The following is a 23,136-nucleotide window of genomic DNA, read 5'->3' on the forward strand; positions in this document are numbered from 1 at the left end:
CTCTTTCTGCCAGTTTTCCTCCATCCATAAAACCAAAACGCAGAACGGTCTACCGATCATTAAACAGGTCTGAGGACAACCCCCCCTCCACCCATTAAGAATTCCTGTGTCGGTTGATAGCACGGCAAGTGTCAGAAGTGGTTGGCGGTACCGTACCCTAGAGACGTAACGCTTTGCAGGGGCGGGAAAAAGTCCCCTGCCGGGAGGCCTCCCTACGCACACGAGGAAGAAGAAATATAACACGCAAAACTGGACGTTGCTGGACCGACTTCAGCTCAAAGGCTGTTCTCGAGTCGCCCCTTGGAATGAAACTTGGCAGAGAGACAAGCCAGAGTTCAATATCCAGATAAATTAACCAGGAAGTCTATTTAAAATTTGAATGGTGATGATCTCAACAGCAGCACAGATCTCAGTTTGGAGGATCCCCAATCAGTCTGGATCAGACCTGCCCACATGCCTCCATCTGATGACGGAAGAACAGATGCAGGATCAACAATCGACTCATGGAGCCAAAAGGTTTCATTCAACAAAAGAAACGTGGAAATACTCAGAAGCCAAAACTGATTTTACATAGATTCATAATCTACTACCCATGGGCTGAAAACCACAGCAGTCTGAAACCAGTCTCAGATGAACAGTGATGTCATGGAAGGATGGATCATGGAAGGACAGAAGAAAGGAAAGAGGAAGTGAGGGAGAGGGAGAGAGAGAGAGAGAGAGCGAGGGAGACAGAAAGTTGAAAAGTTAAAAAAAAATTGAAAAGTAACTCACCGTTTGTAGATCCCCCCCACACCCCACACACACACACACACACACACACACACACAAACACACACACACAAACACACACACACACACACACAAACACACACACACAGACCCATAGACAGACCAGCTGAGACGTCCCAGTCCAGGAAGACCCTCAGCTGGAGCCCTGAATAAAGAACTGTTGAGAAACTCAGACGAATGTGTAGAGCAGAACTTTCAAAGGTGAGGTCTGGACGTCAGAGCAGTGTGCAGGGTTGGGTGAGCTCAGGTCAGGTCACAGGCCACTTTCCAGTCTTCCTTAAGGTTGGACATCTGTCTCAGAAAAAGAAAATCAATTAGCATAAATACAGAGCACAGACAGATTTAGCTGAAGTGGATGATGTATCTGACAGAACACACCAGTATCCGCAGAGATCAATCACATGGTGCAGAGGTGGGGATGGTGTCGCCTTCATCAGGGAGGACTCGGTCAAGCTCGGCCTTCGTCTTCTTCACACGTCTCTGGGACTCAGCTCCTCAGGGTCACAGCGTCCCACGCTAAATTCTCCGGTGGCACAGGAAACCTCGGAACCTACGGCAGCCTTCGTCAACGCCTGGCACCATCTGGCTCGTGCACCCTGCAACTATTCATCCACAAAGCACAATGAGATGTAGTCCACAACGGACCACAACGCCCATACATGACACCCCACCCCCGTCCATCAGAGAGTGGCTGAAAACTACACCAAGACAATCTAAGCTCAAGATCACCTGAATATGATGTCATTAATTAGACAACAAAAGTCTCTGCCCTTCACAAACTTTGACCTGGTCTTAGAGTCCCTGCGTGTCGTGTTTGGTGTTGGGGGGTCTACAAAACAAGTTTAGTATCCTGAAAAACAGGACTAAGTTGGACGAATAAGTGATCTAAGGAGCTGGAGGACTGACAGGCTCATCAGCTTCTGATGGACTGATGGTCCAGTGTGTCCATTACACAGTAAATGACACGGTTAAAGAGGGAGGTTGTTTTAACTGTGGCAGCAGAAACCTGTAAAGCTCAAACTTCTGTCAAGATTCAAAGTGGATTCATGGTCCATCTGAACTGCATGTTGAATGGTGGGACAACATCAACACCACACACACACAGACACACACCTCTACAACATCAGCTAACAAGTGTTTGTGTCTGCCACTATCTGAAACTTTCCACCCTTGATGATCTGACTTTGAGACCCACTTCCTGCTGTGACTGGCCCAGAGATCACCTGGCTGCTGACTCACAGTTCCTCCTCTGCCCCTGATTCTGGAGCCTCCCCTACATGTCACTATCTGCTTGAACCTGCTGCTCTTAACAAAATAAAACAATCACCCTTCATCGTCAGCTGTTGTCTCATCTGCAAAGGGAGCTGCTTCCAAATTCAACAAACAATCAACAAAGCAAATAGCTTGAAGCCTGCTCTGCCCCTGAAATGCATCAAGACTCATGATCACAAGTCTGACAGTGGTAACGTTACTCAAATGTGTTTTACCTTCATCTTCTGCAGGTATCTGTGCATCAGAAAGACCTGGAACACCTGTAGTTTGCTCTACATCACCAAATCTATCCTTGAAACATGAACTCAGAGTAGGATCCTGACAGCAGTACACCACGATCAGCTGATTCACAAAGCCAGAGGGATCCTTGTCTGGTTTTGGAACTGCATGACTGAGGCACACAAGCTCTGCAGAATAAACTCACAGGGCTAAGTTTCTCCTTACTTGTCTAGGAACCTGTTCCACTGCCTGGAAACACTCCCAGCCTCTGGTCCTGTAAAAGTCCCTGATTAAGACAGAGCCAGCAGCAGAACTAACGATGACTGATTACAGCACAGACTTCGTCACACACAGAGAAGAAGGGGAAGGAGAAAAGCCTTGCCTTCTTATGAAGTGAGTCGACTCGTGTGGCCTCATTCTCTGTTGTCTTCAGAAATCCGAGCTCATTGAAACCTGAAAATGATTCCGGGGAGACATTTTCAAACGCTGCTGATTCTGTCATGACACGTAAACATCTCTGGCACCATCTCCTACATCACTTCAAACTGTTCACAGACTACAGGCAAGGTCACGGTCTCTCAAACAACTAGTTCTGGAGACGCATTGTCCAACAACATCAGAAACCAACTGAGCAAACAAGTGTTCACAGTGACCACGCTGGAAAATCCAGCTGCCACAGAGAGGGGGGAGAGGGGGAAGGGTTAAAAACATAACTGCCATTTCAGACACTACAAGGGGAGTCTCTAATGGTGCTGCATTGGGCCAAACACCTCTCACCCGTCTCATCTCCACACACCTGGCCAATGTCAAAACAGCTGAATCAGATCATTTCAGAAAGACGACACAGGCTCCTCCTATCTGCCAGCAGTGTGTGTGTGTCATCTGACCATCCAAAATAGATCACACTCACTTCAGCAGGTTTTGTGTCTTAGGCCTAGAGACAGATGATGAAATGAAAATTTAAGGTTTCATTAAAAAGGACCAAACACTAGAAGTGGTCTGTGGGGTCAGGGTCTGGGTCCTGGATTCATCAGGTTCAGGAAAGCAAAACCATGATGATGCATATGGCCTCTTCTGTTTTTCTTTCTTCCTTAACACTGCCTGCCCCCCTTGTCTTATAGACTATGTCCAAAGACTGAACAAGTTTTTCCTTTTGTCTTGCACACATATTCTAGGTTTGACTTGTTGAACCCTAACAGTTCAGGATAACCCATGATGTTTCCAATAATAATAATAATATACCAGGCCAGGCTTCTTCCCTCCATAAAACCCAAATGCAAAATGGTCTACTGATCCCTAACAGGTCCGAGGAAGAATAAACAATCGTCTCATGGAGCAGAAAGGTTTTATATAACAAAAGAAATGTGGTAATACCGAGAAGCAAAAATTGATTTTACATGGATTCATAATCTAGTACCCATGGGCTGAAACCAGTCTAAGATGGACCGGGATGTCATGGAAGGAAGGAAAGAAACAAAGGCAGGGGTAGACAGAGTGCAAAAGTAAAAAAAAAAAAAAAAAAAAAAAAAAAAAAGAGAAAAAATAACTCACCGTTTGTATATACACATGAAATAAAGTTCTGCCACACACACACACACACACAGACCAGCTGATACGTTCCAGTCTAGGAAGACCCTGAGCTAGAACCCTGCATACAGACTTGTTGAGAAACTCTGACTAATGTGTAGAGCAGAACTTTCAAAGGAGAGGTCTGGACGTCAGGGCAGTGTGCAGGGTTTGGTGAACTCAGGTCACAGGCCAAGTACCAGTCTTCCTTAAGGTTGGACATCTGTCTCAGAAAAAGAAAATCAATTAGCATAAATACAGAGCACAGACAGATTTAGCTGAAGTGGATGATGTATCTGACAGAACACACCAGTATCCGCAGAGATCGATCACATGGTGCAGAGGTGGGGGTGGCGTCGCCTTCATCAGGGAGGACTCGGTCCAGCTCAGCATTCGTCTTCTTCACACATCTCTTAGACTCAGCTCCTCTGGGTCGCAGCATCCCACGGTGAATTCTCCGGTGGCACAGGAAACCTCGGAACCTTCGGCAACCTTCGTCAATGCCTGGCACCATCTGGCTCGTGCGTCCTGCAATTATACATCCACAAAGCACAATAAGATATATTCCACAACGCCCATACATGACACGCCATCCACATCCATCAGAGAATGGCTGAAAACTACACCAAGACAATCAAAGCTAAGGATCACCTGAGTACGATGTCATTAGTTAGACAACAAAAGTCTCTGCCCTTCACAAACCTTCGACCTGGTCTTAAGAGTCTCTGACTGTCGTGTCTGGTGTTGGGGGGTCTGCAAAACAAGAAAATCAATTAGCATAAATACAGAGCACAGACAGAATTGGCTGAAGTGGATGATGTATCTGACAGAACACACTGGTCAGTATCCGCAGAGATCAATCACATGGTGCAGAGGTGGGGGTGGCGTCGCCTTCATCAGGGAGGACTCGGTCCAGCTCGGCCTTCGTCTTCTTCACACATTACAGACCCACACAGAGACAGACAGGCTCACATAGAGACAGACACAAAAGACAGACCCACATAGAGACACAGAGACAGACCAGCTGAGACATCCAACACAATACACAGTGATGCGGAGGTGGCCATGTTGGAGAAACTGAAATATCTTCATGACACGGTGGCCACAGAAAACCCATCACCAACAGCGACAGAACATAACTTTGTACATTGGAAGGAAAATCATCAAACAGGACAATGAGCAGATAGGTGGAGACATCTTGGACGGAGAAATGTCTTCATCAGATGTAAAGGTGGAGATATCTTGGGTGGAGAAATATCTTCATCAGATGTAAAGGTGGAGACATCTTGGACGGAGAAATGTCTTCATCAGATGTAAATTGGCAGGAAATTCATCAAAATGGACGAACAATAAATAAAATGACGACGAGCGGACAGGTGGAGATGTCTTGGACGAAGAAATTAAAATGTCTTCATCAGATGTAAATTGGCAGGAAATTCATCAAAATGGACTAACAATAAATAAAATGATGACGAGCGGATAGGTGGAGATGTCTTGGACGGAGAAATTAAAATGTCTTCATCAGATGTAAATTGGCAGGAAAATCATCAAAATGGACGAACAATAAATGAAATGATGAGCGGACAGGTGGCGATGTCTTGGACGGAGAAATTAAAATGACTACATTGCATTTAAATTGGCAGGAAAATTATCAATATGGACAGCGGACGGATAAAGATCTAACAGGCTGCCATGTTAAATGGAGAAATGTGTGGGCGACGGTTGGAAACAACTAACAAACTACAGCAGCAAAATAAAAAAAAACTACAAGAGGCAGAGACAAAGCCCTGTTTTAAATAGCTATAGATATATAGATGTTTTTGTAGATATGCTTGAATAATGAGTGGTTATGTTGGACGTGTTCAACAACCAGAGGAAAATCTGTCATGGCACAGCACAGCATTAAGGAAGATGGGGGCATGATGATGAAAATAACAAACAGGGCATGAGGATGGAACTAGCAAACGGGGCATGAGGATGGAACTAGCAAAGAGGACATGAGGTTGAGGATGAAAATAACAAACGGGGAAAGAGAATAGAAATAAAGAGATGATGAGGATGAAAAACAGGGCATGAGGTTGAGGATGAAAATAACAAACGGGGCAAGAGGATAGAAATAAAGAGATGATGAGGATTAAAATAACAAACGGCATGAGGATGAAAATAACAAACGGGGCAAGAGAATAGAAATAAAGAGATGATGACGATGAAAATAACAAACGGGGCAAGAGAATAGAAATAGATGATGAGAATGAAAATAACAAACAGGGCAAGAGGATAGAAATAAAGAGATGATGAGGATGAAAATAACAAACGGTATGAGTATGAAAATAAGAAACGGTATGAGGATAGAAATAAAGAGATGATGATTAAAATAACAAACAGGGCATTAGGATGAAAATAACAAAGAGGGCATGACGATGAAAATAATAAACGGTATGAGGATGAAAATAAGAAACGGGGCATGAGGATGGAACTAGAAATTGGGGCATGAGGATGAGGATGAAAATAAGAAACGGGGCATGAAAATAAGAAACGGGGCATGAAGATGAAACTAGCAAATGGGGCATGAAGATGGAACTAGCAAATGGGGCATGAGGATGGAACTAGCAAATAGGGCATGAGGATGAAAATAATAAACAGGGCAAGAGGACAGAACTAAGAAAGAGAGGATCAGGATGAAAATAACAAACGGGCATGAGAATGAGGATGAAATTAAGAAATGGGGAATCAGGATGGAAATAACAGAGAGGGCATGAGGATCAAAATAACAAACAGGACATGAGGGTCAAAATAACAAAGAGGGTTTGAGGGTAAAAATAACAAAAAGGGCATGAGGATCAAAATAACAAAGAACAGTAGCAAAATAAAAAATACAAGAGGCAGAGGCACAGTGGCTGACAGCAGTGACGGTTCGGCGAACATCCAAACCACATATTAAAGAAAAAGCAGACTTACAGTTCGTAGATCTACCTGAAAAAAAAAAAAGAACAAAGTTAGCGTGAGTCGAGTCTTGAACCCCTGATGTTTTCAGGTTTGGTCTTATCCTGACTGAAGTTCATGATGGGGGGTGTGTGTGGTATTTTATCTCACTCTCTCACTCACACACACTCTCTTGACTGAGCACCTACTCCACCACGTTAGTCAGTTTAAAAAAAAAAAAAAAAAGCAAAACACTGATATAGAAGATAAGGCTTAAATATTAAACATTTATTTAATGCAGCTGACTTGCCCACACTTGTAACATCTTTGACTCAAAATTCAAACTGTATTTGTAAGGAATATTTTCACCTGACATTCTTACCAATGGGGTTAGAAAATACTGACAGATTTTAACAGACACCCAGGTCGCAGTAATAACGTATACCGGGGTAAAATGTGGAGGAGGTTTGACGGTGTGAAAGTTTGGATACCGCCCAACTCTACCTGAAAGCTCTCATTTTGAAGCTAACTAGTAGCTACTTCAGCAGACCGACAGGTGTCACTGACCTCTCTGGATTAGTTTAAGTTCCACGTCAATCTGGACAAGGTCAAGTCGGCATCTCTGTCCTTCTCCTGCCTTCTTCACCAGAGGAGCCGTTTCTCTGTTAAATCAAAGAGAAAAGTCAATTAGTCTGAATGCAGACCTGAGGCCTGGACCATAAGACAGGACCTGTGATAAGCCGGCTACCTTCAGGTTTAAGCCTGGGCTCTCAGGGTTATGGCGGCAGTCTACCTTTAACAAGTGTGCATCACCAAGCTAACTTGTACTGTGTATTTCAAGGTTTTTTTTTTTTTTAATGACTGATTCTCATTATGATGAAAGCCCGGCTACTGAGCTGGAGAGTCCTCTGAAGGACCGAGGCACTGAAGCTTGGACCATGTTTAGTTTTTAATTTACAGCTCAGAACCAGACTACACCATTCTCACCTGTCTCACTGTGAACTCAGGTGACTGTAGTCAGTGGGACTCAGCTCCTCTGGGTCACAGCGTCCCACGCTGAATTCTCCAGTGGCACAGGAAACCTCGGAATCTATGGCAGCCTTCGTCACCGGTTGGCACCATCTGGCTCGTGCACCATGCAACTGTCTCTGACTGTCGTGTCTGGTGTTGGGGGGGTCTGCAAAACAAGAAAATCAATTAGCATAAATATAGAGCACAGACAGATTAAGCTGAAGTGGATGATGTATCTGACAGAACACACTGGTCAGTATCCGCAGAAATCAGTCACATGGTGCAGAGGTGGGGGTGGCGTCGCCTTCATCAGGGAGGACTCAGTCCAGCTCGGCCTTCGTCTTCTTCACACGTCAAAGACCCACACAGAGACAGACTCACATAGAGACAGACACAAATAGACAGACAGACCCACACAGAGACAGACCAGCTACTAGAGGCAAAAACAAAGCCCTGTTTTAAATAGCTATAGATAAATAGATGTGTTTGTAGATACGCCTGAATAATAAGTGGTCATGTTAGACGTGTGAGGATGGAACTAGCAAAGAGGGCATGAGAATGAAAATAACAAACGGGGCATGAGGATGGAACTAGCAAAGGGAGCATGAGGTTCAGTATGAAAATAACAAACGGGGTATGAGGATGGAATTAGCAAAGGGGGAATGAGGTTCAGGATGAAAATAACAAACGGGGTATGAGGATGGAACTAGCAAAGAGGGCATGAGGTTCAAGATGAAAATAACAAACGGGGCAAGAGGATAGAAATAAAGAGATGATGAGGATGAAAATAACAAACAGGGCTTGAGAATGAGGATGAAAATAACAAACAGGGCTTGAGAATGAGGATGAAAATAACAAACGGGGCATGAGTATTAGGATGAAAATAACAAACGGCATGAGGATGGAACTAGCAAACGGGGCATGATGATAGAACTAGCAAAAAGGGAATGAGGATGAGGATGAAAATAACAAACGGGGCATGAGGATGGAACTAGCAAAGAGGGCATGATGATGAAAATAATAAACGGGGCAAGAGAATAGAACTAACAAAGAGAGGATGAGGATAAAAATAACAAACGGGGCATGATAATGAGGATGAAAATAACAAACAGGGCAAGAGGATGAGGATGAAAATAAGAAATGTGGTATGAGGATGGAAATAAAGAGGGCAAGAGGATCAAAATAAAAAATAAAGCATGAGGATCAAAATAACAAAGAGGGCATGAGGGTCAAAATAACACAGTAGCGAAATAAAAAAATTACAAGAGGGAGAGGCACGGTGGCTGACAGCAGTGATGGTTCGGCGAACATCCAAACCACATATTAAAGAAAAAGCAGACTTACAGTTCGTAGATCTACCTGAAAAAAAAAAGAAGAAGAAAACAAAGTTAGCGTGAGTCGAGTCTGGAGCCTCTGTTGTTTTCAGGTTTGGTCTTTTCCTGACTTAAGTTCATGATGGTGTATGTGTGTGGTATTTTATCTCACTCTCTCTTTACTGAGTACCTACTCCACCACGTTACCCTGAGTTAACCAGGTTAACACACCTGACAGTAGGGTTGGGCAGTAATAAGGTATTAAGGTAATCAGGAATATGGTCATCTTAAAAATAGCAACGGTATCAGTTTCAATACATCAGTAAAAAATATAAAATGCACTTATATAGGAGATCAGAATTAAATATTAAACATTTATTTAATGCCTTATGTGGTTGAATTTTCAGTTTTACTAAAGTAGTACATAGAATATAACATTTTACTTTTCGAGACATTTGATAAAGTTTATGACCGTGACGTCATTACGTGACAGCACGGAGAAGAGAGAAAGAAAGATGGCTAGTCGCACAACAAGTGACTATCCATTCAGTTTGTGACCGGTGCAGGCACAAGCCAATACTTTGCTGAGCCTCACGGTCATCATTTTTAATTCACAACGTGACCGGCAGGTTTTCAATTTATCGGACAAATGTTTTCATTAAATATTTGTAAATTTGTAAATTATTTGAAAATCAATTAGCCTAAATACAGAGCACAGACAGATTTGGCTGAAGTGGATGATGTATCTGACAGAACACACCAGTATCTGAGGAGATTGATCACATGGTGCAGAGGTGGGGGTGGCGTCGCCTTCATCAGGGAGGACTCGGTCCAGCTCAGCATTCATCTTCTTCACACATCTCTTAGATTCAGCTCCTCTGGGTCACAGCATCCCACTCTGAATTCTCCGGTGGCACAGGAAACCTTGGAACCTTCGGCAGCCTTCATCAACGCCTGGCACCATCTGGCTCGTGCATCCTGCAATTATACATCCACAAAGCACAATAAGATATATTCCACAACGGGCCACAACGCCCATACATGACAAGCCACCCCCATCCATCAGAGAATGGCTGAAAACTACACCAAGACAATCAAAGCTAAGGATCACCTGAGTATGATGTCATTAGTTAGACAACAAAAGTCTCTGCCCTTCACAAACCTTCAACTTGGTCTTAGAATCTCTGACTGTCGTGTCTGGTGTTGGGGGGGGTCTGCAAAACAAGAAAATCAATTAGCATAAATACAGAGCACAGACAGAATTGGCTGAAGTGGATGATGTATCTGACAGAACACACTGGTCAGTATCCGCAGAGATGGTGCAGAGGTGGGGGTGGCGTCGCCTTCATCAGGGAGGACTCGGTCCAGCTCGGCCTTCGTCTTCTTCACACAAAGACCCACACAGAAACAGACAGGCTCACATAGAGACAGACACAAAAGACAGACCCACATAGAGACACAGAGACAGACCAGCTGAGACATCCAACACAACACACAGTGATGCGGAGGTGGCCATGTTGGAGAAACTGAAATATCTTCATGACACGGTGGCCACAGAAAATCCATCACCAACAGCGACAGAACATAACTTTGTACATTGGCAGGAAAATCATCAAGCAGGAAAATCATCAAACAGGACAATGAGCAAACAGGTGGAGACATCTTGGATGGAGAAATGTCTTCATCAGATGTAAAGGTGGAGACATCTTGGGCGGAGAAATGTCTTCATCAAATGTAAAGGTGGAGACATCTTGGACGGAGAAATGTCTTCATCAGATGTAAATTGGCAGGAAATTCATCAAAATGGACGAACAATAAATAAAATGACGACGAGCGGACAGGTGGAGATGTCTTGGACAAAGAAATTAAAATGTCTTCATCAGATGTAAATTGGCGGGAAATTCATCAAAATGGACGAATAACAAATAAAATGACGACGAGCGGACAGGTGGAGATGTCTTGGACGGAGAAATTAAAATGTCTTCATCAGATGTAAATTGACAGGAAAATCATCAAAATGGACGAATAATAAATGAAATGATAAGCGGACAGGTGGCGATGTCTTGGACGGAGAAATTAAAATGACTACATCGCATTTAAATTGGCAGGAAAATTATCAATATGGACAGGGGACGGATAAGGATCTAACAGGCTGCCATGTTAAATGGAGAAATGTGTGGGCGACGGTTGGAAACAACTAACAAATTACAGCAGCAAAATAAAAAACAAAACTACAAGAGGCAGAGACAAAGCTCTGTTTTAAATAGCTATAGATATATAGATGGCTTTGTAGATATGCCTGAATAATGAGTGGTTATGTTGGACGAGTTCAACAACCAGAGGAAAATCTGTCATGGCACAGCATTAAGGAAGATGGGGGCATGATGATGAAAATAACAAACAGGGCATGAGGATGGAACTAGCAAACGGGGCATGAGGATGAGAATAACAAACGGGGAGATAGGATGAAAATAACAAACGGGGCATGAGGATGGAACTAGCAAAGAGGGCATGAGGTTGAGGATGAAAATAACAAAAGGGGCAAGAGAATAGAAATAAAGAGATGATGAGGATGAAAAACAGGGCATGAGGTTGAGGATGAAAATAACAAACGGGGCAAGAGGATAGAAATAAAGAGATGATGAGGATTAAAATAACAAATAGGGCATGAGGATGAAAATAACAAACGGTATGAGGATGAACATAAACAGAATGAGGATAGAAATAAAGAGATGATGATTAAAATAACAAACAGGGCATGATAATGAAAATAACAAACAGGGCATGATAATGAAAATATCAAACAGGGCATGAGGATGAAAATAATAAACGGTATGAGGATGAAAATAATAAACGGGGCATGAGGATGGAACTAGCAAATGGGGCATGAGGATGAAAATAAGAAACGGGGCATGAGGATGAGGATGAAAATAAGAAACGGGGCATGAAGATGGAACTAGCAAATGGGGCATGAAGATGGAACTAGCAAATGGGGCATGAGGATGGAACTAGCAAATAGGGCATAAGGATGAAAATAATAAACAGGGCAAGAGGATAGAACTAAGAAAGAGAGGATGAGGATGAAAATAACAAACGGGGCATCAGTGGCTGACAGCAGTGACGGTTCGGCGAACATCCAAACCACATATTAAAGAAAAAGCAGACTTACAGTTCGTAGATCTACCTGAAAAAAAAGAAGAACAAAGTTAGCGTGAGTCGAGTCTTGAACCCCTGATGTTTTCAGGTTTGGTCTTGTCCTGACTGAAGTTCATGATGGGGGGTGTGTGTGGTATTTTATCTCACTCTCTCACTCACACACTCTCTCTTTACTGAGCACCTACTCCACCACGTTAGTCAGTTTAAAAAAAAAAAAGCAAAACACTGATATAGAAGATAAGGCTTAAATATTAAACATTTATTTAATGCAGCTGACTCGCCCACACTTGTAATATCTTTGACTCAAAATTCAAACTGTATTTGTAAGGAATATTTTCACCTGACATTCTGACCAATGGGGTTAGAAAATACTGACAGATTTTAACAGACACCCAGGTCGCAGTAATAACGTATACCGGGGTAAAATGTGGAGGAGGTTTGACGGTGTGAAAGTTTGGATACCGCCCAACTCTACCTGAAAGCTCTCATTTTGAAGCTAACTAGTAGCTACTTCAGCAGACCGACAGGTGTCACTGACCTCTCTGGATTAGTTTAAGTTCCACGTCAATCTGGACGAGGTCAAGTCGGCATCTCTGTCCTTCTCCTGCCTTCTTCACCAGAGGAGCCGTTTCTCTGTTAAATAGAAGAGAAAAGTCAATTAGTCTGAATGCAGACCTGAGGCCTGGACCATAAGACAGGACCTGTGATTAGCCGGCTACCTTCAGGTTTAAGCCTGGGCTCTCAGGGTTATGGCGTCGGTCTACCTTTAACAAGTGTGCATCACCAAGCTAACTTGTACTGTGTATTTCAAAGTGTGTGTGTTTTGTGTTTGTTTTTTGTTTATTTTTTTTATTTTCTTTATTTTTTTTATTTTTTTAAAAATGACTGATTCTCATTATGATGAAAGCCCGGCAACTGAGCTGGAGAGTCCTCTGAAGGACCGAGGCACTGAAGCTTGGACCATGTTTAGTTTTTAATTTACAGCTCAGAACCAGACTACACCATTCTCACCCGTCTCACTGTGAACTCAGGTGACTGTAGTCAGTGGGACTCAGCTCCTCTGGGTCACAGCGTCCCACGCTGAATTCTCCAGTGGAACAGGAAACCTCAGAACCTATGGCAGCCTTCGTCACCGGTTGGCACCATCTGGCTCATGCACCATGCAACTGTCTCTGACTGTCGTGTCTGGTGTTGGGGGGGTCTGCAAAACAAGAAAATCAATTAGCATAAATATAGAGCACAGACAGATTAAGCTGAAGTGGTGATGTATCTGACAGAACACACTGGTCAGTACCCGCAGAGATCAATCACATGGTGCAGAGGTGGGGGTGGCGTCGCCTTCATCAGGGAGGACTCAGTCCAGCTCGGCCTTCGTCTTCTTCATACGTCAAAGACCCACACAGAGACAGACTCCCATATAGACAGACACAAAAAGACAGACAGACCCACACAGAGACACAGAGACAGACCAGCTACAAGAGGCAAAAACAAAGCCCTGTTTTAAATAGCTATAGATAAATAGATGTGTTTGTAGATACGCCTGAATAATAAGTGGTCATGTTAGACGTGTGAGGATGGAACTACCAAAGAGGGCATGAGAATGAAAATAACAAATGGGGCATGAGGATGGAACGAGAAAAGAGGGCATGAGGATGAAAATAATAAACTCGGAGAGAGGATGAAAATAACAAACGGGGCATGAGGATGGAACTAGCAAAGGGGGCATGAGGTTCAGGATGAAAATAACAAATGGGGTATGAGGATAGAACTAGCAAAGAGGGCATGAGGTTCAGGATGAAAATAACAAACGGGGTATGAGGATGGAACTAGCAAAGAGGGCATGAGGTTCAAGATGAAAATAACAAACGGGGCAAGAGGATAGAAATAAAGAGATGATGAGGATGAAAATAACAAACAGGGCTTGAGAATGAGGATGAAAATAACAAACGGGGCATGAGTATTAGGATGAAAATAATAAACAAGGCATAAGAATTAGAATGAAAACAACAAACGGGGCATGAGGATTAGAATGAAAATAACAAACGGGGCATGAGGATTAGAATGAAAATAACAAACGGCATGAGGATGGAACTAGCAAACGGGGCATGATGATAGAACTAGCAAAAAGGGAATGAGGATGAGGATGAAAATAACAAACGGGGCATGAGGATGGAACTAGCAAAGAGAGCATGATGATGAAAATAATAAACGGGGCAAGAGAATAGAACTAACAAAGAGAGGATGAGGATAAAAATAACAAACGGGGCATGAGAATGAGGATGAAAATAACAAACAGGGCAACAGGATGAGGATGAAAATAAGAAATGTGGTATGAGGATGGAAATAAAGAGGGCAAGAGGATCAAAATAAAAAATAAAGCATGAGGATCAAAATAACAAAGAGGGCATGAGGGTCAAAATAACACAGTAGCGAAATAAAAAAATTACAAGAGGGAGAGGCACGGTGGCTGACAGCAGTGATGGTTCGGCGAACATCCAAACCACATATTAAAGAAAAAGCAGACTTACAGTTCGTAGATCTACCTGAAAAAAAAAAAGAAGAAGAAAACAAAGTTAGCGTGAGTCGAGTCTGGAGCCTCTGTTGTTTTCAGGTTTGGTCTTTTCCTGACTTAAGTTCATGATGGTGTATGTGTGTGGTATTTTATCTCACTCTCTCACTCACACACTCTCTTTTTACTGAGTACCTACTCCACCACGTTACCCTGAGTTAACCAGGTTAACACACCTGACAGTAGGGTTGGGCAGTAATAAGGTATTAAGGTAATCAGGAATATGGTCATCTTAAAAATAGCAACGGTATCAGTTTCAATACATCAGTAAAAAATATAAAATGCACTTATATAGGAGATCAGAATTAAATATTAAACATTTATTTAATGCCTTATGTGGTTGAATTTTCAGTTTTACTTCAGTAGTATATAGAATATAACATTTCACTTTTCGAGACATTTGATAAAGTTTATGACCGTGACGTCATTACGTGACAGCACGGAGAAGAGAGAAAGAAAGATGGCTAGTCGCACAACAAGTGACTATCCATTCAGTTTGTGACCGGTGCAGACACAAGCCAATACTTTGCTGAGCCTCACGGTCATCATTTTTAATTCACAACGTGACCGGCAGGTTTTCAATTTATCGGACAAATGTTTTTATTAAATATTTGTAAATTTGTAAATTATTTGAAAATAAATTAGCATAAATACAGAGCACAGACAGAGTTAGCTGAAGTGGATGATGTATCTGACAGAACACACCAGTATCCGCAGAGATCGATCACATGGTGCAGAGGTGGGGGTGGCGTCGCCTTCATCAGGGAGGACTCGGTCCAGCTCAGCCTTCATCTTCATCACACATCTCTTAGACTCAGCTCCTCTGGGTCACAGGATCCCACGCTGAATTCTCCGGTGGCACAGGAAACCTCGGAACCTTCGGCAGCCTTCGTCAGCCTTCGTCAACGCCTGGCACCATCTGGCTCGTGCATCCTGCAATTATACATCCACAAAGCACAATAAGACATATTCCACAACGGGCCACAACGCCCATACATGACACGCCACCCCCATCCATCAGAGAATGGCTGAAAACTACACCAAGACAATCAAAGCTAAGGATCACCTGAGTACGATGTCATTAGTTAGACAACAAAAGTCTCTGCCCTTCACAAACCTTCAACTTGGTCTTAGAATCTCTGACTGTCGTGTCTGGAGTTGGGGGGGGGGTCTGCAAAACAAGAAAATCAATTAACATAAATACAGAGCACAGACAGAATTGGCTGAAGTGGATGATGTATCTGACAGAACACACTGGTCAGTATCCGCAGAGATCAATCACATGGTGCAGAGGTGGGGGTGGCGTTGCCTTCATCAGGGAGGACTCGGTCCAGCTCGGCCTTCGTCTTCTTCACACATTAAAGACCCACACAGACTCACATAGAGACAGACACAAAAGACAGACCCACATAGAGACACAGAGAGAGACGAGCTAAGACATCCAACACAATACACAGTGATGCAGAGGTGGCCATGTTGGAGAAACTGAAATATCTTCATGACACGGTGGCCACAGAAAACCCATCACCAACAGCGACAGAACATAACTTTGTACATTGGCAGGATAATCATCAAGCAGGAAAATCATCAAGCAGGAAAATCATCAAACAGGACAATGAGCAGACAGGACAATGAGCAGACAGGTGGAGACATCTTGGACGGAGAAATGTCTTCATCAGATGTAAAGGTGGAAACATCTTGGGTGGAGAAATGTCTTCATCAGATGTAAGGGTGGAGACATCATGGACAGAGAAATGTCTTCATCAGATGTAAATTGGCAGGAAATTTATCAAAATGGACGAACAATAAATAAAATGACGACGAGCGGACAGGTGGAGATGTCTTGGACGAAGAAATTAAAATGTCTTCATCAGATGTAAATTGGCGGGAAATTCATCAAAATGGACGAATAACAAATAAAATGACGACGAGCGGACAGGTGGAAATGTCTTGGACGGAGAAATTAAAATGTCTTCATCAGATGTAAATTGGCAGGAAAATCATCAAAATGGACGAACAATAAATGAAATGATGAGCGGACAGGTGGCGATGTCTTGGACGGAGAAATTAAAATGACTACATCGCATTTAAATTGGCAGGAAAATTATCAATATGGACAGCGGACGGATAAGAATCTAACAGGTTGCCATGTTAAATGGAGAAATGTGTGGGCGACGGTTGGAAACAACTAACAAATTACAGCAGCAAAATAAAAAACAAAACTACAAGAGGCAGAGACAAAGCCCTGTTTTAAATAGCTATAGATATATAGATGTCTTTGTAGATATGCTTGAATAATGAGTGGTTATGCTGGACATGTTCAACAACCAGAGGAAAATCTGTCATGGCACAGCACAGCATTAAGGAAGATGGGGGCATGATGATGAAAATAACAAACAGGGCATGAGGATGGAACTAGCAAACGGGGAGATAGGATAAAAATAACAAACGGGGCATGAGGATGGAACTAGCAAAGAGGGCATGAGGTTGAGGATGAAAATAACAAACGGGGCAAGAGAATAGAAATAAAGAGATGATGAGAATGAAAAACAGGGCATGAGGTTGAGGATGAAAATAACAAACGGGGCAAGAGGATAGAAATAAAGAGATGATGAGGATGAAAATAAATAATGATATGAGGATGAAAATAAACGGTATGAGGATAGAAATAAAGAGATAATGATTAAAACAAAAAGGGCATGAGGATGAAAATAAACGGTATGAGGATGAAAATAATAAACGGTATGAGGATGAAAATAATAAACGGTATGAGGATGAAAATAAGAAATGGGGCATGAGGATGGAACTAGCAAATGGGGCATGAGGATGGAACTAGCAAATGGGGCATGAGGTTGAGGATGAAAATAAACGGGGCAAGAGGATAGAAATAAAGAGATGATGAGGATTAAAATAACAAACGGGGCAAGAGGATAGAACTAAAGAGATGATGATTAAAATAACAAACGGTATGAGAATGAAAATAACAAACGGGGCAAGACGATAGAACTAAAGAGATGATGATTAAAATAACAAACGGTATGAGAATGAAAATAACAAACGGGGCAAGACAATAGAAATAAAGAGATGATGAGGATGAAAATAACAAACGGGGCAAGACAATAGAAGTAAAGAGATGATGAGGATGAAAATAACAAACGGGGCAAGACAATAGAAGTAAAGAGATGATGAGGATGAAAATAACAAAGAGGGCATGAGGATGAAAATAAACGGTATGAGGATGAAAATAATAAATGGTATGAGGATGAAAATAAACGGGGCATGAGGATGAGGATAAAAATAAGAAACGGGGCATGAAGATGGAACTAGCAAATGGGGGATGAGGATGGAACTAGCAAATATGGCATGAGGATGAAAATAATAAACAGGGCAAGAGGATAGAACTAAGAAAGAGAGGATGAGGATGAGGATGAAAATAACAAACGGGGCATGAGAATGAGGATGACAATAAGAAATGGGGCATCAGGATGGAAATAACAGAGAGGGCATGAGGATAAAAATACGAAAGAGGGTATGAGGGTAAAAATAAAGAGGGCATGAGGATCAAAATAACAAAGCACAGTAGCAAAATAAAAAATACCAGAGGCAGAGGCACAGTGGCTGACAGCAGTGACGGTTCGGCGAACATCCAAACCACATATTAAAGAAAAAGCAGACTTACAGTTCGTAGATCTACCTAAAAAAAAAGAAGAACAAAGTTAGCGTGAGTCGAGTCTTGAACCCCTGATGTTTACAGGTTTGGTCTTGTCCTGACTGAAGTTCATGATGGGGGGTGTGTGTGGTATTTTATCTCACTCTCTCTTTACTGAGCACCTACTCCACCACGTTAGTTAATAAAAAAAAAAAAAAAAAAAAAAAAGCATGATATAGAAGATAAGGCTTAAATATTAAACATTTATTTAATGCAGCTGACTCGCCCACACTTGTAATATCTTTGACTCAAAATTCAAACTGTATTTGTAAGGAATATTTTCACCTGACATTCTGACCAATGGGGTTAGAAAATACCAACAGATTTTAACAGACACCCAGGTCGCAGTAATAACGTATACCGGGGTAAAATGTGGAGGAGGTTTGACGGTGTGAAAGTTTGGATACCGCCCAACTCTACCTGAAAGCTCTCATTTTGAAGCTAACTAGTAGCTACTTCAGCAGACCGACAGGTGTCACTGACCTCTCTGGATTAGTTTAAGTTCCATGTCAATCTGGACGAGGTCAAGTCGGCATCTCTGTCCTTCTGCCTTCTTCACCAGAGGAGCCGTTTCTCTGTTAAATCAAACAGAAAAGTCAATTAGTCTGAATGCAGACCTGAGGCCTGGACCATAAGACAGGACCTGTGATTAGCTGGCTACCTTCAGGTTTAAGCCTGGGCTCTCAGGGTTATGGCGGCGGTCTACCTTTAACAAGTGTGCATCACCAAGCTAACTTGTACTGTGTATTTCAAGGTGTGTGTTTTTCTTTTTAAACGACTGATTCTCATTATGATGAAAGCCCGGCTACTGAGCTGGAGAGTCCTCTGAAGGACCAAGACACTGAAGCTTGGACCATGTTTAGTTTTTAATTTACAGCTCAGAACCAGACTACACCATTCTCACCTGTCTCACTGTGAACTCAGGTGACTGTAGTCAGTGGGACTCAGCTCCTCTGGGTCACAGCGTCCCACGCTGAATTCTCCAGTGGCACAGGAAACCTCGGAACCTATGGCAGCCTTCGTCACCGCTTGGCACCATCTGGCTCGTGCACCATGCAACTGTCTCTGATTGTCGTGTCTGGTGTTGGGGGGGTCTGCAAAACAAGAAAATCAATTAGCATAAATATAAAGCACAGACAGATTAAGCTGAGGTGGATGATGTATCTGACAGAACACACTGGTCAGTATCCGCAGAGATCAATCACATGGTGCAGAGGTGGGAGTGGCGTCGCCTTCATCAGGGAGGACTCAGTCCAGCTTGGCCTTCGTCTTCTTCACACGTCAAAGACCCACACAGAGACAGACTCACATAGAGACAGACACAAATAGACAGACAGACCAGCTACAAGGGGCAAAAACAAAGCCCTGTTTTAAATAGCTATAGATAAATAGATGTGTTTGTAGATACGTCTGAATAATAAGTGGTCATGTTAGACGTGTGAGGATGGAACTAGCAAAGAGGGCATGAGAATGAAAATAACAAACTGGGCATGAGGATGGAACGAGAAAAGAGGGCATGAGGATGAAAATAATAAACTCGAAGATAGGATGAAAATAACAAATGGGGCATGAGGATGGAACTAGAAAAGAGGGCATGAGGTTCAAGATGAAAATAACAAACGGGGCAAGAGAATAGAAAAAAGAGATGATGAGTATGAAAATAACAAACAGGGCTTGAGAATGAGGATGAAAATAACAAACAAGGCAGGAGAATTAGAATGAAAACAACAAACGGGGCATGAGGATTACAATGAAAATAACAAACGGGGCATGAGAATAGAAATAAAGAGATGATGAGGATGAAAATAAACGGGGCATGAGTATTAGGATGAAAACAACAAACGGGGCATGAGGATTAGAATGAAAATAAACGGCATGAGGATGAAAATAACAAACAGGGCATGAGGATGGAACTAGCAAAGAGGGCATGAGGATGAAAATAATAAACGGGGCAAGAGGATAGAATTAAGAAAGAGATGATGAGGATGAAAATAACAAACAGGGCATGAGGATGAAAATAACAAACAGGGCATGAGGATAAGGATGAAAATAAGAAACGAGGCATGAGGATGGAACTAGCAAACGGGGCATGATTATAGAACTAGCAAAAAGGGAATGAGGATTAGGATGAAAATAACAAACGGGGCATGAGGATAGAAATAAAGAGATGATGAGGATGAAAATAACAAACAGGGCTTGAGAATGAGGATGAAAATAACAAACAGGGCATGAGTATTAGGATGAAAATAATAAACAAGGCATGAAAATTAGAATGAAAACAACAAACGGGGCATGAGGATTAGAATGAAAATAACAAACGGCATGAGGATGAAAATAAGAAACGGGGCATGAGGATGGAACTAGCAAAGAGGGCATGAGGATGAAAATAATAAACGGGGCAAGAGGATAGAACTAAGAAAGAGAGGATGAGGATGAAAATAACAAACAGGGCATGAGGATAAGGATGAAAATAAGAAACGAGGCATGTGGATGGAACTAGCAAACGGGGCATGATGATAGAACTAGCAAAAAGGGAATGAGGATGAGGATGAAAATAACAAACGGGGCATGAGAATTAGAATGAAAACAACAAACGGGGAATGAGGATTACAATGAAAATAACAAACGGGGCATGAGGATAGAAATAAAGAGATGATGAGGATGAAAATAACAAACAGGGCTTGAGAATGAGGATGAAAATAACAAACAGGGCATGAGTATTAGGATGAAAATAACAAACACGGCATGAGAATTAGAATGTAAACAACAAACGGGGCATGAGGATTTGAATGAAAATAACAAACAGGGGATGAGGATGAAAATAAGAAATGTGGTATGAGGATGGAAATAAAGAGGGCAAGAGGATCAAAATAAAAAAGAAGGCATGAGGATCAAAATAACAAAGAGGGCATGAGGGTCAAAATAACACAGTAGCGAAATAAAAAAATTACAAGAGGGAGAAGCACGGTGGATGACAGCAGTGATGGTTCGGCGAACATCCAAACCACATATCAAAGAAAAAGCAGACTTACAGTTCGTAGATCTACCTGAAAAAAAAAAGAAGAAGAAAACAGAGTTAGTGTGAGTCGAGTCTGGAGCCTCTGTTGTTTTCAGGTTTGGTCTTTTCCTGACTTAAGTTCATGATGGTGTATGTGTGTGGTATTTTATCTCACTCTCTCACTCACACACTCTCTCTTTACTGAGTACCTACTCCACCACGTTACCCTGAGTTAACCAGGTTAACACACCTGACAGTAGGGTTGGGCAGTAATAAGGTATTAAGGTAATCAGGTATACGGTCGTCTTAAAATTTGCAATGGTATCAGTTTCAATACATCAGTAAAAAATGCACTTATATAGGAGATCAGGATTAAATATTAAACAGCATTTATTTAATGCCTTATGTGGTTGAATTTTCAGTTTTACTTCAGTAGTACATAGAATATAATATGTTTTACTTTTCGAAATATTTGATAAAGTTTATGACCGTGACGTCATTACGTGACAGCACGGAGAAGAGAGAAAGAAAGATGGCTAGTCGCACAACAAGTGACTATCCATTCAGTTTGTGAACGGTGCAGGCACAAGCCAATACTTTGCTGAGCCTCACGGTCATCATTTTAAATTCACAACGTGACATGACATGTTTCAGACTTTTTCTAATGCATATTTGATTCAGTTAATTACTGCGGTCAAGCCAGCCGTCTCTCCTATTTGCGAAGTCAAGCCAGCCGTCTCTCCTATTTGCGAAGTCAAGCCAGCCGTCTCTCCTATTTGCGAAGTCAAGCCAGCCGTTCCAACATTTCAAGTGCTCCCGTGTTACAGACTTTACGGAAAATAGACAGATGAGGCTGAGAAAGTCAGAGTTAGGATGCTACAGCGTGGACCAACTTCCGGTTTTCAAAATAAAAATGTTGGTTAAATGTGGGTTAGTGTTAAAAAGTAATACAAAAAAGTGTATCTCAACCAGCCAGTGTAGTACTATGATCCTGCACTGATTTGGTGTCATTAGGTCACATGACCTGGAAGCTATTGAGCTAAAATGCTAATATTTACATTTAAAAAATTATTAAAGATCTCAGGACTGTTAAAATGGAAGAAAAAAGGTGTATCTCAACCAGCCAGTGTAGTACTATGATCCTGCACTGATTTGGCGTCATTAGGTCACATGACCTGGAAACTATTGAGCTAAAATGCTAAGATTTACATTAAAAATATATATATAAAATCTCAGGAATGTTAAAATGGAATAAAAAAAGATGCCAGTGAACCAGCCAGTGAAATACTACGATCTTGCACTGATTTTGAGTCATTCCACATAATGTGGAAGCTATAGACATAAAATGCTAAAATCTACATTATATAAATATGTGCAATTTAGAGTGGCCAATTAACCTATCCCATGCATGTTTTTTGGGATTGGGGAAGAAGCCGGAGTACCCGGAAAGAACCCACACGGGCCGGGGTTCAAACCTGGAACCCTCTTGCTGTGAGGCGACAATGTTAACCACTGCACCACCATGCCGCCCTGTATTTTAGCTCAATAATGTCCATATTGACATATTTACAAAAATATGTGCTAAAATGCACGTTTACATTACATTATGTAA

Source organism: Toxotes jaculatrix, chromosome 11 (genome assembly GCF_017976425.1).
Source record: "Toxotes jaculatrix isolate fToxJac2 chromosome 11, fToxJac2.pri, whole genome shotgun sequence".
In the NCBI taxonomy this organism is placed as follows: Eukaryota; Metazoa; Chordata; class Actinopteri; family Toxotidae; genus Toxotes; species Toxotes jaculatrix.